Source organism: Nelumbo nucifera, chromosome 2 (assembly GCF_055504915.1).
Source record: "Nelumbo nucifera cultivar China Antique chromosome 2, China Antique-T2T, whole genome shotgun sequence".
Lineage (NCBI taxonomy): Eukaryota > Viridiplantae > Streptophyta > Magnoliopsida > Proteales > Nelumbonaceae > Nelumbo > Nelumbo nucifera.
The window spans coordinates 1,288,386-1,298,852 of NC_142650.1; positions in this window are offsets into that span (position 1 = coordinate 1,288,386).

A 10,467-nucleotide genomic window follows, 5' to 3' on the forward strand; every position below is an offset into this window, starting at 1 on the left:
AACTTTAAGCTCTTCCTTATCCTGATCCCTTCCCCATTCTTAACAGTTCACACTTTACACCCACCCACACTGGCATACACACAAAAATAAAAAATAACACGATAATAAATGAACTCTTCTAGGGTCTCGTCATATAAACGAAATTTGCCGTTAAGGCTCGGTTTGTTTGTAATACAAACACCAAAGGAGGCATCAGTGTATCCCCTGATTCACGTTTGCAGGGTAATGATTAAGAGATTAAAAAAATATTTTTTTTATTATTTTTGTATTTTGAAAAGAGAACATTAATATATTTATTTTTTAAATATAATTTTATGCTCTTTTGATAATTTTACTTTTTGACCAAAATTTAAAGAATTAGAATATTTAATGATGGGGCTCATGTTTTTGCATCAATTTCAAACAAATAAGATGAATAACAAAACAATTTAAAAATATAAAACCCAATTTGCATTTATAAACTGAAAAGAGGGTAATTATGCAAAGTGTATATTTACATTTGCATCACAACCAAACGCGGCCAAAGAACAGTTAAGGGCAGGTGGTCTCTCAAATTCCTCTAACTTTACCATTTATGTAGAGTACAGTCAATGAATGAATTCTCAAGGCAAAAATTTGGTCCAGCATCCCATTCTGATTCGATTAATTTGGGTTCGAATCTTAAAACCTGCATCAATTTAATTCAGGGTTCGACTATGATAGGGTGGTTAAATTACTCATTGGAATTGGGGGTTAATCAAGATATTTGGTTGGTGATTCTGCTGATGATAGGGACTACCGGTCTAGACAATAACGTGGGGGGAAAATCCCTTGAAACTCGTCCTGCCCTCGATCCGTTGGGGGTTGGTAATTTATAAATTCTTAAACCGTTCGGTTTTAGTTTTATAAACACGCACACCACAAATACAATAGAATGAATAAGCTTAGGTTGAGTTTGGAAGGAATATAAATGTAAATAGGTAGAATGCAAAAACCTTATATTTTGTATGTATTTATTCTGTATATATTTACATTTATAAAAAAATCAAGTTTAAGATTTAAAGTAAACAAAATTAATTTAGGGACGGTTCAAAGGCGGCAAGTTGCATCTTCCCCACGTAAGCATATGCAACAGGTGTTTGTTCATGTGCCCCCTTATTGGTTCAGGTGGGACCCACTTACATTGCTATATATAATTTGTAAAAGAAAATTGTCTTTAATTCATTTCCTTCAATGGTGCATTTTGAAATGTTCGCATGTTAAATAAAAATAAATATTAATCATCTTAAACACTTTGTAGCTTTATAGGATTTAATTAATTTTTTTGATTTTATTATTTATATCACATAGTATACTTATCATTAAAAACTTGCAAGGATATCAATATAACATGTCACCCTACATTAATTCATTCGCATTTGAGTTATGCTCCAACAATTTTTACAGTACTTTTAATTTGTCTCCTAGTGTTTTTCTTGAATCTTACATGAGAACTCACATCGTCTGTCCCGGGGACAGAAAATTTTGTCCCATACCAATATACCTATCTGCTTATTTAAAAAAAATCACTTTAATTTTGAAATGCAGAAAATATACTGGTGTGGCAGATTATTATTGGTCCCGGACAGAATATACAAAGGGAAGAGACGATGTGAATTCCACAAAAGTTTTTTGAGTTTATTAATATGAATTGGCCTATAGGTGTAAATCCGTCTGTGCCAGGCCCAGCACAATGGTTCGGGCCATGTTGGGCCTGAGTTCCAGGTTCATGGGCTGGTACATCTGTCCATGGCCCATGTGTCAGCACGGTACTACATGGCATGGCCTATGGTTATGGATGAATAGTGCACTATCTCTCAAATTATCCTCAAAGAAAGTGGGATTGTCTATGGATTGGCACGGCATAATTTACACTTTGCGTACAAACGGGCCATACCATGCCGGCCCATTTTACACGATACGATTGTATAAAAATACAACAATGTCTCGTGATGAAAAAGCAGAAAAGACAGTGGGAGGAGATTGATTCTGATAAGTGAGGCTCCAAACAAACTGAAGAGACAAACTACCAACTTTCTTAAGAATTTCTGGGCAAATGTTCGCAACTTGGCACGGATGATGATAGATTTGGAGAGCCTTTCAATTATTCTGGACCACTACTTGAGATTGAGATGATTTACGGTGCTCAAGACTCATGGACTGGAAATTTTCCTTTCAAACAAGTTTCTTTCGTTTGAATATCACTTGTCGGAAGTCGGTGTGCTGATGCCCTAAACCTGGGTCCCCAGCAACCCAATCTCTATCCATTTGCTCATTGAATATCACTTGTTAATCTACTGAGTCATTTTCTTTAATAAAAAAAGGAGGCCGTTGTATAATATTATATTAGCAAAAAGAAGGCAATTTTAGATTATTCGACTTTATATTTACTGTTGTCTAAATCTTAAAAGCTGTTTTTTTTGTTCGAAGAAGCAAATAACCAATGAATCTTATTTGTGACAAATTGGTTGGAACCAAAATGGTTTGATATCCTGTATTGGATTCATTAAAATAATTTTTTTTTAAAAGTGGGGTACAGGGGTGATGTGGACTTGAAGATTGAATAGATGGCCAATCTAGCTTCGATTTCTGGCTAGCTGGGATTGGCACGTCATCCTCAAGTCGACATAACAAAATTGACTTGAGTGAAGTGTACTGTTTCGGGTCAAGTAGGGAATCTCCCTACTTCAGCCATGTGCTTAAAACTTTAAAAGAGTGGTTTATCTTAAACGCCACGTGCCAAGGCCTTTTTTTATTATTATTATCCAAATTCGTCCCATTTATAAGGGAATTCCTTGGCCAATTATGCTTGTTGGGTAGATGAGTCAGATTATTATTTTTTTTTCTAGAACTAAAAGCGGATAAAGTAGTTCAGGAGTCTAAATGGTCCAAAGAGTTTGTTTTTATGGGCCAGATTTGATCCAAAAACCCTTGCCAGCTGTTTAGAATAAGTCATTCTCTCTCTCTCTGTGTTTTTTTCTTTTTTCTTTCTTTCTCTCTCTTTTTTAATGAACAAGTTAAATATCTACACTGGATTTGATGGATTACCGGGATGATAAATAAATCTAAAGAAATGGGTTGTTTAATTTTTTGAAGGGGAAAATCTTTAAAAGGAGTGCATTCCCATCCTTTGTTTAATTTCTAGAATAGATAATAACAAAATCTAAAAAAAAATTATTTAAGGTTATGTTTGGTTTAATTTTCATTTTTTCTCACTTTAATAAGATGATATTCTAAAAGAATAAGAATGGACAAAATGAGAAAATATTATTATAAACTAAATACTTTTTTTTTCTAAAGAATAATGTTTTTTGAACTGACAAGTGCCTTGTGTTGCTTATTTTCATTTTTCAAAAACACTTTGTATCAGCGATAAAAAACTGTCCATTGGCATAAGTTTCCATGGTAGTTTGCTAGTAAACATCTACGATGACAGCTTTGTAGACCTAAGACGACGGTTTATGACTGCCGCCATAGAGTTTCTTTAAAGAATGAAATTGAGCAATATGGGACATTATTATTTTTCATGCTGCAAGTCAATGTTTTCAAAACCGGGAACCGGTCACCTAATCGGTTCCGTTTTACCCCAGAACTGTCTTTTGGCCAAAAATTGTTGATTTGGTCAGCAAATTGCTAACCCAGGCAGTCAAACCGTTTGAATCATCCAATGGTTTTCTGCCGCTTTTTAATTTTTAATTTTTTTGTTAGAATGGGCCATCTGTTTGGTTCGAATGGTCGAACCATTCGACCCAAGAACCATACTCCTAAACAGTTCATTGTTTAGTTCAGCTTTAAAAACCTTGTTGCAAGGTATCTCAATTTTTGTGTTATAGGTTGATTTTTCGTTCTAAAAAGAATGAGATTTATGGAAAGAATTTTGTAACCAAACGTTCTAATGTTAATCATTCTTGCTCGGGATGAGCAGGAATTAAAAGAATAAAGCCTAGAACAGTAAACCAAACATGGCCTTATTCGCTCCATAAGTATGTATTTCAGAAGAAGAAATGTCATACACTATAATGTGGAATAGAATGTAGGTTAGTATAACTAAACACCACTTTCTCAAAATGATTTTCGTGTAGAAAGCAAGAAGTTTGGCCTTTTAATATTTATTGAGCATGTTATGAAGATGTGGGTAACAAGGTGAAGGGAGGAGTGAGCATCGAGGACTATGGACTCATGGCCCTTTTAATAGTTATTGAGCATGTTCTTTGTCTCACTAAGGTAAGAAACATCGCAAGGTGTTCAAGTTTGGCTACAGGGATGCAAATGGATCAGATTGGATTCGAATAAGGGTATATTTGAATCCAATCCGATAATATGTATGCTAGATTCAATCCAATTGGATCTTATAGATGGTGATTTGAATCCAAATCCATTAAGGAATTTAGATATCATAATTTGATCTAATTCAATTTAATTTTTGAAAATTTTAATAAAATATTAAAAGAAAAAAGAAAAAAGAAGAATTTATATAAAAAAACAAAAACCACAAATATTTTTTCAACTATTCTCTTCATATATATATATATATATATATACTCCCATGACTAGCTCAAGCAGACCCCATTTGATACCACTAAACGCTGGTCTTAAAATGCTCCATACAAGGTAAAGATAAGCATTTTGTCATTCTCAAGCCTAGGGATCAGGGATGTCAAATGGGTAAGGTAAAGTGATAAATCCCTAATGATCCTACTCTATCAGATTGGGTTTGTCTTAATATTGTTTTCGTTTAAGGTCATGTTTGGGAGTGCTTATGTTAAAAATAAGTGCTAAAAAACAAGTGTTTATTTGAATAAGTACTTATTTGTATTTGACACCCAGCTTTTTCAAGTGCTTAATTTAAAAAATGAGCACTTCTGACTATTTTGTCCTTTTTCTTTCAAATTTTCAAAACATACCCTATGGGTGCTCTCTCTCTCTCTCTCTCCTCTCTCTTAAAACAGCAATGGAACAAAGTATGAATCAAACACAATGAAAGTGGATCGGTTCCGAGAAGGGCTCGGGTTGGTCAATAAACCCACTCTAATATTATACACATACATACATACATACATACATACATACATACATACAAGTGGGGTGCTGTATGACGAGTGGTGCATAGATGGGTATATCCACTATTGGCTCAAAGGCCAACTGTCAGGCCAACTATATGATGTCACCAACCAAACGGCAAAAAATGGAACAAGGGAGGACAAATCAGTTTAGGCCCGGGTTGCCTGGAATGAAGGAAGAAGAAGAACAAATGAGAAAGAAAAAGAAAATAAAAAGAGATAGGAGAGGAAGAGGTAGGAAAATGTAAGGAAAGGAAATGATGGAAGAGAAGAAACACTCGATGGAGAAGAAACCCTACGTTTTTACATTCGAAGGGCATAAATGAAATCGTAAAAACTTAATGGGGACGGTTTTGGTAAAAAAATGAATAAGTGCTTATTGTTTAACCACGTAAAAAAACTAGAAATTTGGACTTGAAAAATAAGTCCTTATTTTTAAAATAAACATTTATTTTAGATTTATTTCTCGACACCAATAAGCGATTAATGATATAATCCTGACCCAAATAAACACTTATTTAAAAAAAAAAAAAAAACTTATTTTTAAGCACTCCCAAAAATGACCTAAGGTGAACCTTTAAATCCGATCTACTGATATTGCAGCATTCAAATACTTGTCTACATAAACCCGACCTGTTGAAATCCCTATCCAGGCCACAAATCTGAAGTTTCAATCACTAACCTGCAAAGTGAAGCTGTTTAGGATTTTTATTCTATTCGAAGTGAAGATTAGAATGAAAAGGAATGTCAGATAATCATTCATTTGAATGGCGGAAAGATGGTCGGGCATGTGGGGCAATGTGTAGCAGTCGCACACTACATTAAGATTGGACATCCATCGTTGTCTTTGTGTTATCGTACCCCTGTTATCTCGCTATATAGCTTTGAGCCTTTGAGTACGTGGGCTCTTCAGCCCATCAGCCGCATAACCACTGATGACTCATGTCTAATAGGAACTTAGAAATTAGGGTGGGTAGATGTAATTAGGGCTGGGCAACCCAAACCCTATTCGAGCCAACCCCGTTATTTTCTTGGATTGGGCTTGGGCTTAGAAATGCAAACTCAACGACCTTCACTAAGTTTGGACTTAAATTGAAAAATTTTAGCCTGATCTTGCGACTCAAATTGCCAGTGGGTTGCTGCCTTGGAAGATAGGCATTGGAGTATGATGAATTGCCAATTTTAACCTGATTTTTGGTTCGGTTTTTGGTTAAAAACTGAATTGAATTAATATATATATTATAAAATATATTATGAAATTGAATTTTGTTATAATACATTATATATAATATATAAATATATAGCATATTATATATTATATATTATATAATGAATTTTAGTTAATTCAGTTTCTTTGGTTAACCGAATTTTTAACTCTAAAAACTGAAATTTTTGGTTCAGTATTTCGATTTTAATCGAATAAGGCTCACCCCTACGGTGAACTGCTTGATAGTGATAGAGGGGACGTCGGTATGCATGGTGTGTGTTGGTCTTGCCCCCTTGTGTCAACTCCGTCAACACATACATTATTGTTGTGGGGTTGTTGCTTGAAAATGCCATTGAACTTGTAGTTAGAAAGGGAGTATGAGAATATGGCTTTCGTGTAGAATTCCCATAGACAACTTCAATTGATGATGTGCGATCTGGTGCTCCCGGCTGATAGACAGCTCGGACGTCGGACTGAGTAGGTTGCTTGGTCGAACTCCAAGAAAGTGACTATCAGAATTTTAAGTTAGCGAGCTAATAGTTATTTGCAAGAAAGCAAGAGAGCTATAGAATTGCAAAAGCTAAATCGCACGTACCTTATGAAGTTTGAGGAGATGCCCTTATATAGGCGAGCTGCCGTGAGCCTCACGAAACACGTTCAGGATCTCTGGCCCTTTTGGTTCGGAGGTGGTTTCATGCCTGGAGGTGGACTCCGCATAAGCAGGTAACGTTTATTCAATCCCGCTCGAAGCAGGTGGGGTGATAACCAGCTCTTTAAACATGACGTTGTGATCCTAAGGATTTCGGAGGCGATAGCCCGCTTAAGGGGGAGGTCACTCAGCATGTCAGGTAGGTCGCTAATTGGAGTCGGGTCAAATTGGTGGAAGCAGGTCGCTTCATACGCCGACCTGAGGTCTTGCCTGGAGTGGTGGCAAGGTCATCGATGCAATTGTGAAGTGCCTGAAGTGATCCTGAGGTCTATTTACGTGGTGCCGAAGTGTCACTCTATTGTTCTGCAGTGCCTCATGTCGTGATATCATTGGAGGACCAAATTACCCCTCATTAGATTATATGACATAATAAATAAGCTCATTATTATTGGTGTTTATAATATTATAACTAATGTTTCATTTTGAGAACTAGGGATGGCAAAGAGCATGTTGATCGGGATTCTTCCTTTAATCACTTTAGATGATGTGGAAAGAAAGATATTTCGGAAGGTATGAGGGAAAGTATGGATGCAAACGGATTGGATTGGATTTGGATCACGATATATTTGAATTCGATCTGACATTGTTAAGAGGCGATCTAACTGGATCTCATAAGTGTGGATTCAAATTCGAATTCTATGAAGAAGTTGGATTTTTAGATCTGATCCGATCCAATTTAAATTTATTAAAAAAATAATGATTTTTTAAAAGAAAATAAAATATAATAATTAAAAAAGAAAAAAAAATACAAGGATCTTTTCAACTCTTTTCATCATACATATACATATTTTTTATAAAAATAATTAATATAATAAATTTGCAAAAAATTATAATATAAATAAAATATTTATACAAATAAATAAATAACATATATATTAGATCAGATAGGGGGTGATTGGAATCCGACAAAATAGGACCATATCAGAATCCGATCCATTTGCACCCCTAAGTGAAAGGGAGCAGGATAACTTTGGCTGTAAGGGGCCAACGGTGTGTGCTGTTGAGAGCATTTTTGGGCTTGGCACGTTCACCTATTCACACACGTCTTTCCTTTTGTTCAAAATAAAATAAGGAATAATTACTATTGGAGGGAGATTCAAAATTTCAAGAATCTCTCCACCCTCCATTGTGCTCTTTTAGTTTTGTCTTTTCCTCTTCCCACCTTTGAATGCATGGAAAGACTCATTGTCTCACATTGCTTGGGAAATGAGTTGAGTTAAAGTATATCTATAGATTTGCTCTCTCTATGGGTAAGGACCCATAAGAGGAAAGCACTATAGATATTCTCATGCATGTGAGGGGGGTTGGGAGTGCTTTTCACACGCGCGCACCGTGCCAAGCTGGGTCAAGACGAGGCGTGGGCAAGGACGTGTGTACGTGTATATGCGCGTTACACCGAATCGTTTTGGTTTTGACCGATTTGACTTTTGAATTTCAAATTTATTTTTAAATGATTTTTTTCCTATTTTGTGGCACTTCTTCTTTGTGTCTCTTCGAACAAGTGCACTATTCAAAAGAGACTTCTCTCTGAAATGACACTTTTGTGTCCATTCGGGTGACTAAGAACATTCTATAAAAGGAGTGTTGGTCGACCTTGAAACACATCATCGCACACAACACATCTCTCTCTCTCTCTGTCGAGTGTCGAGTTTTTGAGCATCATTCTGTGGTTCGTGGAGGTGTGGTAAGCGAATTCACATGTACCAGTGGTCTGTGGGCTGTTTTATCTTGGCGACCGATTTGTAATCACTCAGCTACACCGTAGGGGGCAAATGCGGTTTTAAGGAGAGTGACCAAGTGGCATGACTCAGCCCTCCTCTCTGCAAGTTCTCAATTTCACAGTTCTGCAACGCTGCAGGTTCACAAATTCTGAATTTGAAAAGCAATTACCGAGAAATTTCATTCGGCCTTCTTTACTATTTTCCAATAATTACTAATTTACCCACTCTCGTGATAAATGACATTCCCCAGAACACTCTCAACATCATAGGCTATGGCCTCCAACAGTTTCAAGTTTTTCCGAAAGGAGCATACTCTTCGAGTTCGTGAAGGGAATAGATAGACAAATTGGCTAAGCAACATGGGCTTCTCCGATCAGGGATTCCATGTTTTCAACTCCTTTCATGACCTATCACGGGAGATTAACCTTTTGACGGAGGATTATATAAGACATTAATAAAATGCTAAGGTTGCCACCCCTCCATCTGGGCGGTTGAATGAAGCTCGCCTCAGTCTGGCTTTTTTACAGCCCTATCTATAATCTAGCTTGAAAACCTCTGGGCTGTCTCCCCCTTACAAAGTGCTCTTGATTCCGACCTCCCCTTCCCATCTTCAATCGATGCTCAAAACAATTTCTGGAGCTCCAGGATGATAAACAACTTGAACACGGCTCCAACCTATACAAGTATTCACGTACAAACGCATGTAACTTTTGATCTTAACGTCAATTCCTAACCAATAATATATAGCAATCTGGCCAGGCAGCTTAATCTATAAGAACTTTAATTAAAGCATTTATCAATATAGGATTAGTTCTGGTTCTCAATAGCATTAATTCGTATAATATATATATATATATATAGCGAGTACCTGTGTGTATGCGATCCACATATAAATTATCTCAAGTAGAATATAAATTTATATAATTTTAGAAATTATAATGAGAAAATGTGTATGTCGCATCATGCATCATACGATTGGTTCGTGCCCAGGTGTTGCTAAATGTAATTTTCCCTAATTATTCCATCATATTCTAGTTTTTTAATTTTAAGTTTTTTATTTTTTGCAAATCTATCATGATATACGTATATATCTTGAAATTGTTCCATCTCAATTACCTTTCCTGATTAAAATTAGATTGGAATAAGTTAAATTAGAAGTTGTCCACGTAGTCCAGTCTATTGATGATTTTAAGCATCTCTCATTTCTCATAATCTTGTAGTTAGCTAAAACAAGACAAGTCAGTGGTCTTGCTGTACACCTGTCATGCGAGATTTGGCTATTGATCCTTTTAGTACTTTCTTTTAATTGTAACTCTAATAATTAGGGTAATTAAGCAAATCACTGAATGATGTGATATATTAATTCCTTGGCAATATTATATATCTTAGGAAAATCAGGCAATTAATTCATGATATATCCGGCCGGTTGGCTAGTTCCTCGCAGGAGGAAATTAAAGTTGGCAAGCTCTTTTTTATTTTTTTTAGTTAATTTAGGATCCGTTTGGTTTGTAGTTGGAATTGGAATCGAAATTGGATTGAAATCTTTTGGAATTGGAATCGGAATGATTCATTCCTATAGTTTGTTCGGTTCAAACAAGAATGAAAATGGGAATTAAAATAAGCAGAAATGAAACTTCATTCCCCCAATAAAAACAGAGAGTGGCCATTCTCTCAAATTAGAGAATATCATTCCAGCAGAAATAGAAATGGGATTCCAATTCCATCCAAACCATTGAAATCGGAATAGCCCAT